Consider the following 16,702-nt stretch of genomic DNA (forward strand, 5'->3'; position numbering starts at 1 on the left):
CATACTCTGGATAGAAGGACATCTAGATGCTGTCAGAATTGTCTCAGTCTGCCCTTTAGGCTGGGCCCAAGGAGTGTGGCATGCGTGAGCTTGGGGCAAACAGCACCCCTCTTCCTGGAGCACAGTGGGATTAAATATTTCAACTGTATGTAATTTCCAAAATCTTTATAACTTTATATTGAAACAAAAAAGAGTATACTGTGAGCTAGAGTGCAGACAATGCATTACTTTTTTAAGGTTCAAAACTGAGGCTTCTCAACCTAAGTGCCCATGAACCGATGATTGGATAAAGAAGATACAATGGAATACTACTCAGCCATAAAAAAGGATGAAATTGTCCCATTCACGACAACACGGATGGACCTTGAGGGTATTATGCTAAGCGAAATAAGCCAGATAGAGAAAGACAATCTCTGTATGACTCCACTCATATGTGGAAGTTAAACATGTAGACAAAGAGAACAGATTAGTGGTTACCAGGGGAAAGGTGGGGTGGGGGGGTGGGCACCAAGGGTAAAGGGGTGCACCTACAACACGACTGACAAACAGTAATGTACAACTGAAATTTCACAAGGTTGTAAACTATCATAATCTTAATAAAAAGTAAAAAAGAAAAAAAAACAAAAAACAACTGAGGCTTCTGGCATTGCCCCATGGCGTACTTAAAGTCCAGTGTGGCAGCTCAAGTTCACAGGTTTGGATTCAGGGCGCAGACCTACACCACTCATCAAGCCATGCTGTGGCAGCGACCCACGTACAAAATAGAGGAAGACTGGTACAGATGGTAGCTCGGGGACAATCTTCCTCAAGCAAAAAGAAAGAGGAAGATTGGCAACCGATGTTAGCTCAGAGGAATCTTCCTCACCAAAACAAACAAACTGAGGCTTCAACAGCCACAAAATGCCACATAGGATTCCATTTATATGAAACGTCCAGAACAGGCAAATCTATAGAGATAAAAAAGTAGGTTAGTGGTTGTCAGGGGTTGGGGTGGGGGGAGTATTGGAGGGGAATGGGGAGTAACTGTTAACAGATAAGGGGTTTTTTGGGGTGATGAAAATATTCTAAATCAGGGTACGGTGATGGTTGCACAACACTGTGAATACAAAAAAAACTGCTGAATTGTACACTTTACATGGGTGAATTTTATAGTATGTAAATTGTATCTCAATAAAGCTGTTAATAAAGCTTCAAAGCTATTTCAAATTTGTATCAGGGTGCTTCAGGCTAAGTACACAGGGCAGACTTTCAGAAGCAGTGACAGGAAAGAATGGATACTCCAGCCTGGTCCACAAATCAAGAAACAGCTTCCTAGGAGGGCATCCAGGGTACGGGTCTGGGCAGCAGTATCAAGAATGTCCCCACCACTCCTGGTCAGCAGCTGAAACTGAACCAGTGTAAACGGCGGTGAGGGGGCCAAAGCCTGGAGCAGTGTCTGAAGGTGGATCTGCAGCCATGTCCAAGCTGTGGCAAAGGGCGTGAAGGGAGATGCGGCTTGGCAGAGCCGAGCTCTGAGGATTGGGTTGGGCCCAGGGCAATGAAGGTGGCTGGCTCCCTGTGAAAGCGAAGGGACATCCAGGTGACATGTGAGAAGGGGCTGGGCTCTCCAGGTGGATTCTGAGGAAGATGATTACAGACTGGGCGGTGGGGGTAGGGGACCATCTCTCCCTCTGTGGAGAGGCCCTCAGAATGCATGTGTCAGATGCTACGGAGTGTATTCCAAAAAGAGGACTCAACAAGTACCTTCCCCACCACCACTGTTTCAACCAGTTACAGGCTGAAACAATTTCTGGAATAGGTTGTACACATTGAAAAGGGCCATATAACTGAGTGTGGACCACCCCCATAACTGCTTTCTAGAAAATTCCTTTGCATAGCTCCATCCCAGATTCCCTCCCCACCAACTTGGGCAAAATGCCATCTCCTACTCTGCTGGACCTCCACCACAGAGGCTGGAGGTGCCCACTGTCCCGATGACCTCCATCAGCCTTGTCAGGGTCAGAGCACAGCTGCTCTCCACCTCTTGAGAGAAGAAGCCAGGAGTAGGGTGGGGGTGGGGAGGGAGAAGGAAGAGCAAAGACCAGAAAGAGATTAACAGACAAATGAAGCAATGAGTTCGTGGGGCAAAATGGGCAAGGAGAACATGGACTATAAACAGTGCCCCAGGAGAGTTCTGTATTAGTTTTCTACGCTGTGTAGCAAATTACCACAAACTTAGTGGCTTAAAACAACACACATTTATTACCTCACACTTTCCGTGGGTCAGGAGTCCTGGTTCTCTGCTTAGAGTCTCACAGGCTGCGAACAAGGTGATGGGCAGGCTGTGGCCTCACTGGGAGATCCGGCTGGGAAGAACCTGCTTCTAAGTGCACTCAGGTTGCTGGCAGAATTCATTTCCTTGTGGTCACGGGCTTTCAGCTGGAGGCCACTCCCAGCTCCTAGAGGCCACATAATTTCTTGCCGAGTGGGCTTTCCCATCATAGCCCCTTACTTCATCAAGCCAGCAAGGAAAGTCTCTAGAGCAAGCTTGCTAGCAAGATGGGGTCTTCTAGCACATGACACAGTGATGGGAATGACACCCCATCACCTTTGCCATCTTCTATTGTTTAAAAGCAAGCCACAGGTCCTGCCCACACTCAAGGAGAGAGGATTACACAAAGGTGTGAACACCAGGAGTCGGGGATCATGGCGGGGGACACACCAAGAGTCTGTCTTCACAGTCCTTCCAGAGAAAACATGTCCACAGTAACCAAAACCCAAGGCAGGATGGAATGAGCACTCTACATGAGGGGACTAATGCTACAGGAAGATCCAGAGGCCTCCCAACCCGTCATTCGAGACCAAAGAGGGCAAGGTGGCCAGACACTCTGCACTGAGCAGCTCACTGGAAGGTAAACTGCCCTGGAGATTCCTCCCCTGCGAAATGGGTACATGTTGTCTGGGGTTCTTTTCAACTCCAATATCCTATGATGACACCTGGCCCACTGCAGGTGTTGAACAAACACCTTTCCACAGAGGAAGGGATGCAGGAATAAGCACATGCGCACATTACTGTGGGAGAGTCATGATGCCCATTAGTGCTTCTCATCTTCTGTGTCCTAAAATTTGAACCAAATTTTCCTGAATAAAAATGACTAGAAGGGGAAATACTGGAAATGCTATTTGTTAATCCGCAGTAACGGGTCATCCCCGCCTCCTGTCCCAGAGCCTTTCTTTTTTGAATGGGCGACACAACCTGTCTCTTCACTATGCTCAAAAGCCCTACTCTGCATGCTTGCATCTTATTTAGGGGTCCTTCATCTGGGGGTCCCTGAGCACATAAGCCATGAGCATGGGGCCAAGAACCACACCCTTCTCAAGTTTTCTCGAGTCTCTAACAGGGTGAGCCAGAGCCAGGCAGGCCTGCCAAATTATTTTTTATTATTGTTTAAATGGATAAAACATATACATGATTAACATCTAAAACCATATACATAGTTAACTTTTCCCCAGGCCCTCCCTTCAGAGACAAGCACCACCATAGGTTCCATGGACAGTCTAAGCATAGTTAAGCATAAATGTATGTAATTTGTATTACATGAATGGCAGCATGCATTAAATATTGTTCTGCCCACTTTCTTCCTATTCAATGATATATATTGGAGATTGTTCTATGTCAGAGCAGAAATGTCTGCCTTATTCTTTTTAATAGCTGTATAATATTTCTTTGTAAGACCGCATCATGATGTAATGTAACTAGCTCTCCAATGATGGGAATTTAGTTTGGGTCCAATTGTTTGCTAGCACAAATGATGCTGCAATAACATCCCTTCCTATTTTTCATTGCGCCTATGTGCTTATATAGCTTTAGGAGAAATTCCTGGAAGTGGTATTGCTGGGTTAAAGAGTATATGCAATTTTAACTTTGATAGATACAGCCAAACTGCAAGTCTGCAATTTTAGCTGGTTAAGAGTCGTGAGTTTCAACAGCAACGCAACATGGCTGTCACAGAACATCAACGCTGTCAAATATCATCTAGTTTCCATCTCCTCATTGTACAGAGGAGGGAACTGAGCCATTTTAACTGAACTTATGTGCTCTCTATTACCTCCACATCAATTATCATATTATCCGGCCTGTTTGTTTGACAATCATGTATCTTTGACCGTATTTTTATATATCTATATATCTCTCAAAGCACCTAACTCAGCACCTAGAGAATAGCATTAGCTCCACTTACTGAGTGCTTACCATGCACCCACCAGGCTCCAGGCATAATATCCCATGAATCCTCCTAGTAAACCTGTGAGGAAGACATTAACATCCCTTTAACTCACAAGGAAACCGAGTATGGGGAGGCTGAATGACTCTACCCCAGTCTCTCACACCTAGGAAACAGCAGAGTCAGGATTCAAACCCCGTCTCTCTCCTATGGGCAAGCTCCTTCCTGGAAATCGCACTGCTCCATGCAGGCGCTCAGGAAACATGCACGGGTCTCAGAAGAGGTTCAAGCCCCTAATAGTTTGGTGCAAGTTAAGTCCAGGTATCGAATGGTTAGTTAACTTCTCTCTCACTTGCTGCTCCAACATCCATTTCCAGTTCCTGGCTATTTGCATTCTATTCCCAGATATTTAGAACTTAACTAAGCATTGGACACTCCTCATAACTGTTTCATCTCCACAACATGGAGACCATTTAACTTCTTTCACAGTGGCCAACACTGCATGCTATCTGCTATTAAGAAACAGCATAATTTTATAGAATTGATTGATAAAAATCAGCTTTACATGGACTCCTTTGCCCCCCAAATTATTATTGCAAGTCCTGTTTTTAATGACTGATTATCTTAGCCAATTTTATTCCACTTTTACCCAAATTCTTTGATGACCAACTTGCCAACTAAGACTGATTAGAAAGCATTCTCTGATGAGGGAACTTTGTGAAGCTGGTCCTTAAGTCATGGAATTAATATGTATTTATGCATTTCTCTTTATGTGAAAACTATCAGGTATTATGGGTGAACTATAAGGGTAAAATTGCAACTCCCATACCAAAACCTTTTTTGGTAAGAGAATCTCAATTCTCAAACACATATTATCCTCTGGGTAATAAAATAATCTATGTGATGCTCACAAAGATGTGAACACTATCTAAAATAACGGAAAAAATGGACATAACCCAAATGGTCCTCAGTAAGTAAATGTCTAAACAGAATATAGTACATCCCAATGGAATGGCAGGCAGCCATTTAAAAGCCTATATTTTTAAATTAGGTGGAGATGCGAAAAGTTTTCTCTAATGTCAGATGAAAGAACAGAATACAAAACAGTATCCATGTTGAGGTTACAACTGTAAAAATCATGAGCATGTGGACAATGGTTTGACAGAACAAGCCAAAAGTACATTAGCTGTATTAGCAAAATGGTCTATAGGTGGCTTTATAATCGATTAAACATTGGAATATCATATTTATACATTTTAAAGTACAAAATTAAACCCTATATTATAAAAAGATATGAAAATCTAAGTGCTTAAGGGACTCAGAGTTCAAGCAGTAAATCCAGGTTTTAAAGCAATGATAAATTTGATCTCCCTCACTTGCTTGTGTGAGGACCAATATCAAACATGCCAGGCCATGTGACGGGGAAAAAATCCTTCTCAGGAACAACTTGGGCTGTGAGAGGGTCTCACAAGGAAAACCCAGCCAAGTTAGGCATTCATGACTGCCTTGTCATGTTCCTTTGTCAGCACAGATTTCATCACCATCATCCTATAATTATGCCTGAATTGCTGCCCTTGATCCACACTGGCCATGTTTATCACTGCCGTCTCTCCTGGACCAACAATGAAGACCAGCCATGGAGAGGAGATGGATTTACCTGATATCCACACTCTGAAGGCTATTGTTCATATCTCTGCGCCTCATCTTCATTGTTTTTCAGTAGGTATAGAGGTTTTTTCCATTATAATCCAGTTATAAGAATCATAACCATTTTAAAGTCTTTTTAGAAACCCACAAAAAATGGGACATATGCTATAATTCTAATTCCCAAGTAAGAAATCTGAACTCTGCGATTCCAAGATAACTTTTTGAGAATTTTTTTTTTTTTTAAAGATTGGCACCTGAGCTCACAACTGTTGCCAATCTTCTTTTTTTTTTTCCTGCTTTATCTCCTCAAACCCACTGGACATAGTTGTATATCTTAGTTGCACATCCTTCTAGTTGTAGGGTGTGGGACACCGCCTCAACGTGGCCTGATGAACGGTGCCATGTCCGCACCCAGGATCCGAACCCTGGGCCGCCGCAGCGGAGCGCGCGAACTTAACCACTCGGCCACGGAGCCGGCCCCTGAGGAATTTTTTAAGCCCCAGAAATCACAAAATTCAAAACTGCTATATGACCCAATACAAGAAATACAAAATAGTCAACAATAAAAATCACTTGTTAATGTTGTTCAAGGCTGACAGGATATCTCCAGAATGATCTTTGGACCCAAACTGCAATTATAATCTGATTCTCATCTTGTCCTTAAGAAACGGGAGTAAGGAAACTGCTATAGCAAGACTAAGACTGAAACACAACTGTTAGTTTAAAATTTTTCATTTCAGAGTCACACAAAGCTTAAAGTTCTATTTTTTGCTGAAGAGTAAGAGTTTGAAAGCAACCTCCGATCAAGCCACAACATTATGCCAGCTTTTAGGGTTTCCAAAAATAGTTTAATCACAGCATTGCACCCTCAGAGTGTCTTTTTTTAAAAGTTACTATTACTCTCACCATTTAGCACAGTCTACTAAAACACAACATATGCGTACCCTTGACCCAGCAATTCTACTCTTAAGTATATACCCAACAGAAACACACATATGTTCTCCAAAAGAAACGTACTAGTACGTCCACAACAGCACTATTCATGAGAGCCCCAAACTGGAAACTACCCGAATACCCATTAACAACATAATGGATAAATAAATTGTGGTACATTTACACAGTGGAATGCTATATAGCAATGAAAATAAGCTAATCAAATGCAACAAACATAACGTTAAGCAAAAGAAGCCACTCACGAAAGAGGACCCACTGTCTGATTCCATCTGTAAAAAGTTCGAAAATAGGCAAAGCTGATCTATGCCGTAAGAAGTCAGGACGCTAGTTAGCGACCCTGGAGGAAGAGTCGCGACTGGGAGGGGATTTCACGTGGGCTTTTGGGTACTGATGATCTGATGCTGATTACATGGATATATTTAGTTTGCCAAAATTCATTAAGCTACATACTTAAGATTTGTATACTTTTCTGTACATCTGTTACACTTCACTAAAAAGTTTAAAAAATAAAAATATTTTAAAAATACACCCTCATCCACCCTACCTCTCAAAAGTCACTATTTTATGTATTCATGTTGCCCATACTTGGCAACATGGCAAACTTAAAACAATCTACGTAACTTCATTAAAATTGAGTTTCACATGTGTTGGAAACAAGAGCAAAAAGACATTAAATGAAAAAATGAGGGGTTATGTTTGAGTTTTATAACAGAATGAACATATCGATCCACAAAGACAGAAATCTGGCTGAAGTGGTAAAAATGAGAAAGGAGGCGACATCTCCCTCAATAGTGGATCATACTTCTGCAGAAGGACAAAGAGAAAGACAGGACCAGACAAAAGCAGGGAGAATAAAGACCCAAGGCTGAGAAATTAGAGCGAGCCCATGCAGATCTGAACTCAACAAAGGGGCTGCCTGTAAATGGACAATGAAGTGACACAAAGATAGTGTGACTGAGTACTGGGCACGGCTAATGTGTGGGAGACACATTCACAAGGAGTTGAGGCAGTTGAGACCCAGAAAACTCTGCCGAGCCAATAAAAATGGACACATGTTGGGGGGTGGGGAGTGACAGAAGGCTCAATTCAGAATGCAGATATTCTGCTTTTTTCAAGAGAATCTAGTCATTCATAAAACCAAACCTCAACCTCACTTGGACCAAATGACTTTAAATCTAAATGGGGAGCCGGAGGTCTCAATGGATGGAAAATCATGTAAAATATTATTTAAATCAGTCAGTCATTCTTTCAATATTTTCTACTGAACACTTACTCTGAGCAACGTTTTGCATCAGAAGCTACATGGATGAAAAAGAGGCCCAAATTCTATTTTAAACAAGGCGAGGAGCACCATTTTGCAATGGAATTGCCCGTTGCTAAGTTCTCTAGTTTATCATAAACTTGAAGGTACTTAGCTCGGAGTAGTGTTTAAAAGCATGGACCCTGTGATGCTTTGTTTTTCGTGACACCTTGGCTAGGCTACCGTATCTAGTTATTCAATCAAACACTCATGTATATGTGTTGCTGTGAAGGTATTGTGTAGACGTGGTTAACATCTACAATCAGTTGCCTTTAAGTAAAGATGTTCCTTGGTAATGTGGGTGAGCTGCATACAATCACTTGAAGGCCTTAGGAGAAAAATTGAGGTTTTCCTGAAGAAGAATAAATTCTGCCTTCAGACTGAAATACCAGCTCCTTGCCTGAGTATGCAGTCTGCTGGCCTGCCCTCCACATATGGGACTTGCCAGCCCCCCCAGTGGCATAAGCCCATCCTTCCTGGTTCTGTTTCTCTGGAGAACCCTGACTTACACAGACTCTAAGCAGACTCCTAGGGTTTGAAGCTTGGCTCTGCCACTTCTCTAGCTGGGCGGTTTCTGTGCCTCTGTTGCTTCCTCTGTAAAATGGGGATGACAATAGTACTTAACTAGAATAACCCCTAGCACAGAGTGAGTGCTTTGAAAGTGTTTATTAAATAAGTAATCCTGTGGTGCTGAGTTTACTTCTTAGCTGGAAAACTTGAGATATTTTTATTCCCAACAATTTGCCATCAATCAAACATGATGGCTCTTTCCCACACCAAAAACAGAACAGCCTCGGAACAACAGCACCTCACCAGTTACGGACGCCTGATTGCTCCTTTAGACGGTGTAGGAGCAGGGTGAGATGCCAGGCCAACTCCACACACGGGGAGGATTTGGCAAAGCTGGGGTCAGAGCACTTCTGGAACATTCTTAACTCTGCAAGTTCTCAGCTGCTGAAAACAGCTGTGCTTAAAGAGGCTTAGGCTCAGCACAGAGCTATTCCTACTATTTGCAACGGTGGGAGCTTCAAGCAAGAGGACTTAATCATCCTTTCTGTTCCCACTGTTGGTACCCCACAGCAGCCTGTCCTGGCTCCTCCGGATGAAAGATTACATGAGGAATCAAAATGTTTTCATGGGCGTACATTCGCGGGGGGAGAGTATGATGATGGTGACGTGGTGATAACTAATGTTTATCGAGCACTTACCAGGTGTCAGACACTACTCAGTGCTATACATATGTTAACTCATACAATCCTCATGGGACAGATGGAGAAACTGAGTCCCCGAGAGAAAAGTAACGCCTAAGGGTAGACACAGAGAAAGGGGCAGAGTTGGGATTTGACCCCAGGCTTTCTGGCTCTGGCCCAGGCTCTCCCTCCTACACACACTGCCTCTGAGTCTGGACTGTGAGGAGGGCGTCCAGGCAGGACGAGGCACCGGAACAAGCACTGAACTGGGCTGTGACGGACGGGAGGGCGAGAGGGGCTCAGGGGAAGCTACGGTTAAGTCCATTTATTTTCAATTAAACAAGTTTCAAAGACTGAAATAGAATACATCATAAACAATATTCCTTCGTGAATTTGTTTTGTTAAAGCATATGATGTCATACATACTATGTAGACATAAATATCAAGGTTCATTAAAGATTTATACTATAGTATTTGAGCCTCTCGTCTTCATATAAAAAATTCAAGGCAAAGCAATCTTGAAATTATTTCTCATTTACTGAGTCACTAGCAATGCAATAAAATCAAACACCTTCTTACTTGTTATTCTCATCTGGTTTCCTATTACACCAACTTCTCCCTACAGGTTTCCACAGTGACAAAGACTTTCTGTATTATTGTCATTCTATAGGATCCTTGGAACTAAGTCTTAGGAGACTTTTCTAAAATATTTTTCTTATAGATCAGAAAATAAAAATGTATGAACAGGATTAGATTCCAACAGAATTTGGTTAATTTTAACACCAGAAAGATAGACTGGGCTTCGATACTCTTTTCTAGTAAAATTGACTTCTCTGGCTCTCAATATTTATCTAAATCCTAATTCACCCCAGATGTTTGTCCACAGTTATGATGGCCTTTGGCCTACAGTTCCCCGGAGCTAACGCTGGATCACGCTGCATCCTGGGTCAGAGGAGTTATTATTAAGGAGGGAAAATTCTCAGATATCCACGACAGGAGGAGGACAGAGAGAGGTGGAGGTACCACAGATGAAGCCTACACCAAGTCCCCAAACCTAATTTTGGCCAATTGTGTAGACTTGCCTTGCTGTGTAACTGTTTCCAGAGGCGGAAACACGCAGTGTATTGAGAATATTGGCACTACCCTGGCTTACGTCTGCATCTCAGAGAGGCTATGCTGAAAACGGCCAGGTCTTCACGCCCAATGACCTCGCTGAGGTCCCCAAGGTCAGGGAGATGGGAGTTACAAATGGCATCCTGGAATTCTGGGGACATAAGGTCCTTCTCTGGGCCACCGGCCTCTGCCCTCTGGGTCCTGTCTCCCAGGCATTTTCACAGGAGGTGGGAGGGGGATGCTGCTTTCTCTCCATTTTCCCTGTAGAAATGGGCTGGTCATATTGGCGCGCCTCATTTAGGGACTCCCCACGAGGAAAAGACTGGATAGGATGTTCACACAGCCCTTTAATAGGATTACACCCTTAAACAAATCTATAAGATTCTTTCAAAAATAATAAACCTACAGAACACTCCCTCCTGAAACTTTTCCCCTTGGGTAATAACATGAAAACACACTTCCTATCACAGCTTTTTCATAAGAAAAAACTTTCAGCGTCATATTTTGGGTCTTCTAATACGGAGATTCATGGTTTTCACCTACTCTGGAGATAGACAGGTCTATTAATTTAGTTAAGAACATCCAGTGAACAGTATTCCAGCTTCCAGTCCTTCCAGACCTGTTCTGTAAATTCTGAGAAGCACCTCCTCAAAGTGCCACCCTTTAAGTCACAAGATAGAGCGTACTGCTGCTCTCCTGTGGCCACTCAGCACAGCCCACATAGGAGGCCTTCAGGCCGGCAACCGCCATACGTTCTGGACAAGAGCCAACCGTGACATCACAGCCCCTCACCTTATGTATCAAACTGGTTAAGAAAGAATATCCTGAGGTTTCAAGACTAGTTTAAGAGAGCCAAAAGGCTCATCAATTAACACAACGGCAAATGGCAAATATGTCACATCAGTCTTATGATGCTCTGTCAATTTAGCCAAGCTTCCTCTACGCTTGGAATGAAAATGCTTCTGCCTTGCTCTTTTTTCTTTTTAATGAATGATAACTTAAAAGTATAAACCTTATGCTAAAGACTCATCTTTCATATCAGCTAAATAATTATCAGAGAAAACCTATAAAACCGCATTCTGGTTTTTGGCTGCCCTTTCACACATCAAGACGCTGCAGCCTGCCATGAAAGGTGCTTAGACAGTGAGGAAGGCTATAAGGCATGGAAAGCTCTGTGAATCTCTGTTTTGTGTTTCCATTTCTCTTCACCTGCTTTCCCATGGGCAAGCAGCCACCTCCTATCACAGAGCCGTCCCGTCTTAGGTCAGCAGATAACACAGGCGAAATCTGCAAAGGATGGACACACGGGCTTGGGTGTGGTCACCGGCAGAGGAAAGCTTTGGTTCCCTGGCTGCAGGCTCCATGACCAAGAGCCGCACCCTGGGCGGGAATCTCCACGAGCGCTTCTCCCAGATTTTACCACCATCCGCACCAGCCCTGACTGCTTCCTCTGTGAACACACCGCCGACCTTCGGTGTGGGCCGCTTTAGAGACAAAGCCGGCCGCTCAGGGAGCCCGTTATGCACCCAGGCGACCTCCAGGTCGCTGCCAGGCCGCCGCGCCATGTCTCGGCTGCTGGTCAACAGCAAGGGGCGAGCGGTGGAGCCGCAGCCAGAAAGCACCAAAGCCGGGGACGGCGGCTGTCTATCCGCCCCCCAGTCTAGGGGGACGTGCAACTCAGACCAGGGAATTAACGGCGGGGCTTGGTGCCCCAACACAAACCCCAAGAGACGTGCATATGCCCTAAGATTTCTCTGGGAGCGTTTTCTGCAGCAGAAAACTGCACATGTGAGTTCTGGGGGGCCCTAGTTCGTTATCGGGCGGATACCAGTGCCGGCTATTGTTCTGCGGGTCTCCTCGGCAGGAGACGTTCCCCATTCCGCCTCCCTGGCTGCATCTGCCGCTGGACCAAGCCTTTCAGCTCCGCGAAGAAAAGGGTGTGCCTGCGGCGCTGCGGATTATCACAAAATCCTAAGGGAGTCCCTACGGGTTTGTGTCACGCCTGGAGACAAAGCTCCTCTCGGAGACAGCCCAGTCGGGTCCCGGATCCGCCATCCTGGGTCTGTCGCCTGTCCAAAGGCCACGCCCAGCCGGCTACCTGGACCGCCAGGCCCCATGTCTAGAGCTGAGGGTCTTCAGGCCCAGGGCCGGCCTCCCAGCTGCCTGCCCCTCCCTTCCCCGGAGACCTCCCTCCCCAGGGAGACCCTCCCCCGCACCGCGCCGGTCTCCTCCCTCGCGTCTACCCTCCTCAGACCCAGTCGGTCTCCACCCTCCTGCATCTCTCCTCCCCTCCTCATTCTTCATCAGCCCCAGCCTCGCCTCGTCTCGCGCCACCTGCTCCAAGCTGCTTCCCTCCCTCCTCACACCCGCCCCCTTCTCTTTCCTCCTCAAACCCTGGTCTCCACTTCTCCTTCCTCCCAGATCCAGTTACCTGTCCCCACCCAGCTTCCTCATTTCCCCATCTTTGCTCAAACGGAGGCTTTGCCTCCGCCTCTCCCCATCCCAGCTTCTCTCCAGCCCCAACTCCTGCCCCCTCCCCAGGCCTGAGGCGTCGACGTCTCTTGCCCGCCAAGATCGATGCTGCGGGGAGGGCTCCCGTGCTGGGCTCAAGCGAAGGGACACAGCTCGGCACCCGCTCTAGGCCGGGCAGCAGCAGGCGGCCTTTGTGGTTCCGGCAGGTGCCTGGGAGGCGGCAGGCGAATCATTCTCAGGCGTCCGCTCCTTCAGCCGGACGGGTGGAACGGGCCGCCGGGTCCGGTCCAGGTTGGGCAAATCCCAACCCGGTTGCGAGATGGACCGAGGGTGCGTGTATGGGTGGTAGGTGGGGGCCGAGGACAGCGCCGATCTAGGGCCTCGGGCAGGACGGGCCGGCAGCCAGAGAAGCCCCCGCCCAGCATTCCAGCCATTCAGGGCTCCTCGACGAGCGAGGTTGGGCGCCTACTGTGTGCTAGGAGTGAAACCCCTTCAACCAAGCCACCTCCTCACCCCAGTTCTTTGCAATCCCACGAGCTCACATTAGATGCCTACTATGCGCAAGGCACCGCACGGAGCCCTGTGGGCGTACAAAGAGGACTAGATTGCGGCTCCAGTTTAGCCCCTATAGCCGCCCCCAACCCCAATCCCAAACCACACCTCCCACCGCGTCCCCTGCAGCTAGGCCCCTAGGCGCACCCCCATCCCCGCCTTTTTGTGCGCCTCCCAGGGAAACAGGGCGTGAGGTGGATGTCCCAGCCCGGGGAGAATAAGCCCACCGCCCGCCCCGCCATCACCCACTCCTCCGGGATGCTGCGGCTGCAAGGCTCCGTCGGTGGGTCAGTCTCTCCTCGGTCTCGCCGCGGCGCCGGAGCTGCGGGTGCTCGGGGCGGCGGCGGCTGCACGCGCGCTCGCTCGATCGCCGCCTTAGCGCGCGAGGCGCTGGAGTCCGAAGCCTCGAGCGGGGGAGGGGACGTGGGGGTGCTGAAGGCGGCCTTGGCCAATCACCGACCCGACGGCTCCTCCCCAGTACTCCCCACCTCGCGCTAGCAGGTTAGGGGAGGCGGGGACAGGCGGCGCCCCGCATCCTCGGCGCCGCGCGCGGCCGCCGCCTTGGGACTACAACTCCCGACAGGCCCTGCTGCAGGGCCAGGGTCCGAGGGGGCGCAGAGGGAGGCGCCCGAGACCCCGCCGACCCCCTTCGCGCCCTTCCCCGCGTTCCTTTGGGTTTCCATGGTGACTGGCGACACTTCACAAAGCTCGGACGCTCGGACGCGCTAATGCACGCGTCCCCCGGGAGGGCTACGGGGCTGGTCCCGAGGACACACCGCCTCCCCTCCCCCTGCAGGACCCCACTGGAGGGGCTAAAACAATGCCCGGCCGCGTCTGCCCGGCTGCTGCCGGGCCCGCCCTTCGCTGCTGGGCCCGGCTAGGGTCGCCAAGACCCTGTCCGAGGCCTTCAAAGTGGGCGCTCGGCGGGACTGCAGGGCGGAGAGGGCAGGAGCGGTCGTTACAGGAAAATGTTCTCACGTACGAGTGGATGGCCATCTGGGGGCCGCCTGAGTTCGCGTCCACCCCCTCTTGGGGCTCGAACCCGGAGTTCATTCTCTCGGAGGCGCTGAGCTAAGGCTTCTCCATCCAGAGCTCTCAGGTCCAGCTGCCTGTCTTGTTTCTGACACCTACTTTCAGGGCATGGTGAAGCCTCTGGAAATGTTTTATAACTCAATTTACATTCGCTTCACCTTTTTTTCTTCACATTTTAAATACACACATAATTTAACAAAATCAACAAATCTAAAAAAGGAGAGGGAGGATCATCACGCCTTTGTACCACCTCCCTGATCCCCTCTCAAGCCTTTACCTGTTATTTTATGTGGTTGTAATAATGTCTTAGATACGGTTTAGTCATTTGCCTCTTTTCACTTAATGTCTCTCCAAAGTCGTCGCCATTGATACGGGGTTAAAGTGCAGCATGGAGTCCTCACCTCCACCCCCATCCCAGGGGCCCCCGGGGTAACGCCAATGGGCTGCTGCAGAAGCCCGTCTCCTCCCTGGCTCGCAGGAAGGGGTGAAGGTGAGGGAGGTCCCTGGCTGCCTCGGAGCCGTGGAACTGGCTCATGGCTGGGAGCCACGGCCCTGAGAGGTGGTTCTCTCTGTGGGATGTTTTCAAACAAAATGATGCTTCACTACTCCGGAGGGTCCCCCTCCCCATCTCAGCAAAATCTACATGGGTGCCACGCCCCCAGAGTCCGGGGAAGTGAGGTCGCAGTGGGCCACTTTCACTGCTGTGCCTTGCAGTCGGCTCAGGGCCTGGACCAGGCGAGGCTGGCACCTGGGGGATGCACTTCTGGATTATCCCCACTGAGTCTCCACTTCTCCTGGGAGGAAGGTTTACTTCTCCGCCCACCTCCCCAACCCCCACCCCCGGCATCGTGAGCTTATTCAGGGAGCTCCCAAATGAGCCTAGGGCCTACACCAAACCATCACCCAGCTAGGGAGCCCGGGATGTGGCTGTGAAAACTTGGCGAGGGGAGTGGCTCGTCCTTTCCCCTCTGCTCCAGCTTGGGGCACTGCCCTATGGATTCCCCCAGGCTGGCCTGGCTCTGCGCCAAGCCAGGAATTTAGGCAAAACGGACTGAGCCTCGGTGAGGTGGAGTGGAGCCCAGAGCCAGCTCGCAGCAGCTAAGTCCACCGACTACGACGCACTTTTGATGCTGCACTTTTTGCCTAAGGGGGAGGGAGCCCTCTAGTGGCAGTAAACGTTTTCTGCAGCATTTAGTGGACCTCAAATTTGGACTCGTTTGCTTCCTTGCTTTCTTGGGCCTACCTCCCCCGGTCAGAGAAAGAGCTGCAGTGAGGTCATCTGTCAGCCTGGGACATTGATGAAAGTCGCACCTAAACTTGACGTTGTAAATGTCCCCAGTACTTGTCTTTAGCTTTGTTTACTTCTTTATTTTTAATCTACGCTCCCTCTTCGGGGAGGGAGAAATAACACAGGGCTTGGAGTCATGCATCCCTAGGGTGGAATCCTTGTTGTACTTTCTGGATACTTGACCCTGGGAAAGTTACTTATTCCATCTGAGCCTTCACTTCCCACAGAATGTGAGGATCATAAAACATTGTTTTAACTTTGCTGTGATAATTACAGGAGGAAATGCATATAAAGGGCATAGCCCACTACCTGACATGTAGCTTGCACTCAACAAATGTAGCTATTATTATTCATTTATTCAACAACAACTGGTTATTGAACAGTGTGAGGAATATAATATGAGCCCCCATTATAATAGATACAAAAGGCAATATGTTATGACTTTTATTATAAAGCTGGTATGACCGGCTTAAATGGGGTGGAATAGGAATTCAGAGGAGGGAGAAGTCAGTTCTGAACAGATCATCAGGGAGTGGAGGGGCTGGGTTTGGATTTCACCTGGATATTGATTTGCTGGATGGTTCCAAGCAGAAGTCCGAGATTCCAGAATGAAGGGGTAAAAGTTTGTGGGTGGAGAAGCTGCGGGGTGTTTGGAAGACAGCTGAGGAATCCGCTACGGCCTGAAAGTCAAGTCTGCACAGAGGTGGTGGGAAGAGAACAGGGAGAGTAAGGTAGGCTGGTGTTGGGGCCAGACTTCATGAAGTTCAGGGCTGCTGGCTTTTATGGGTAAGTGTGTTTGGGGTTTCAAATTGCCTGAACAACAAGCTTCCAAATGACGGGCTCTTGAAGGGCTACCGTCAAAGGGGGAGGGAAGGAAGACCAGCAGGTGTGTTTAGAACACATTTGATCCTTTCCAAGCCACACAGCAGGTCGTACTGCTCATTTCTTACAG

At 47.9% G+C, this 16,702-nt stretch overlaps 1 protein-coding gene across 2 annotated transcripts in view; it reads right to left on the reverse strand.

Annotated features, from left to right (window-relative positions):
• The window catches only part of DPYSL5 (dihydropyrimidinase like 5), a 91,588-nt gene extending 77,587 nt beyond the window's left edge, over positions 1-14,001 (reverse strand). The window contains exon 1 of one of the 2 annotated variants that reach the window (XM_014850319.3): positions 13,680-14,001. The gene's annotated coding sequence lies outside the window, so the exon portion shown is untranslated. The remainder of the gene's footprint in view (positions 1-13,679) is intronic. The other variant, XM_070512419.1, reaches the window with a different exon arrangement.
• Between the last annotated feature and the right edge of the window lie 2,701 nt (positions 14,002-16,702).

Source organism: Equus asinus, chromosome 6 (genome assembly GCF_041296235.1).
Source record: "Equus asinus isolate D_3611 breed Donkey chromosome 6, EquAss-T2T_v2, whole genome shotgun sequence".
NCBI lineage: Eukaryota > Metazoa > Chordata > Mammalia > Perissodactyla > Equidae > Equus > Equus asinus.